We start from the raw sequence: 931 nt of genomic DNA on the forward strand, positions 1-931 counted from the left end.
GGACATTCACAGGGAAACCAAAATGCTTGTTTACAAAGCTATTGTACTACCAACCTTACTGTGTGCTTGTGAAACATGGACCACTTATAAACTCCATCTCCAACTCCTCGAAAGATTCCATCAACAGTATCTCAGGAAAAAAAATACACGTCATTTGGGAAGACAGGCAAACTATTGCCAGTGTATGGAAGAAGCAAAGATCACCAGTGTCAAAGCAATAATTCTTTAACATCAACTTTGTTGGACTGGTCATGTTGTTCAGATGCCTGGACAAACAGGCCAAACCCTACGCCAAGGGATAAATGGACATAAATCTGACATCAGGAATCACAAGACAGAGAAACCAGAAGGAGAACACTTCAATCTCCCAGGACATTCTATACAAGATCTCAAAGTAGCTGTCTTATTGCAAAAGAATTTCAGAAATAGACTGGAAAGAGAAGCTGCTGAATTGCAACTTATTACCAAACTTAAAACCATGGAGAGACCTGGTCTGAATTCTTATCTCATTATACATGATAAAGCTATCTTTACCCATCTCACCCCTTGCTTTTCCCTGTAAGACCAATTGCAGTCGTTAACAGTCGTCAACAGGTTTACCACACCTAGTAGCCAATCACCCATTCCCACCACCCTTCTGAGTAATACCCCTCCCCACCCTCTCACTATATATAAGGGTCTGGTGACTTCTGTTTCAGTGTATCTGAAGAAGTGTGCATGCACATGAAAGCTCATATCAATGACAAATTTAGTTGGTCTCTAAGGTGCTACTGGAAGGAATTTTTTTATTTTGTTTCAACTCTAGTCAAGGCAGTACCAATGCCAACCACAGAGCAATAAGGCTACACTTTACGGCGTGGGGCGTGGCATGGAAATCACAGCCTGTCTTTATATTTACAAAATGAAGAACATTTGCAGTTGCTTGCTCATG

The sequence above is a fragment of the Zootoca vivipara genome, chromosome 1 (assembly GCF_965207765.1).
Source record: "Zootoca vivipara chromosome 1, rZooViv2.hap1.1, whole genome shotgun sequence".
In the NCBI taxonomy this organism is placed as follows: Eukaryota; Metazoa; Chordata; class Lepidosauria; order Squamata; family Lacertidae; genus Zootoca; species Zootoca vivipara.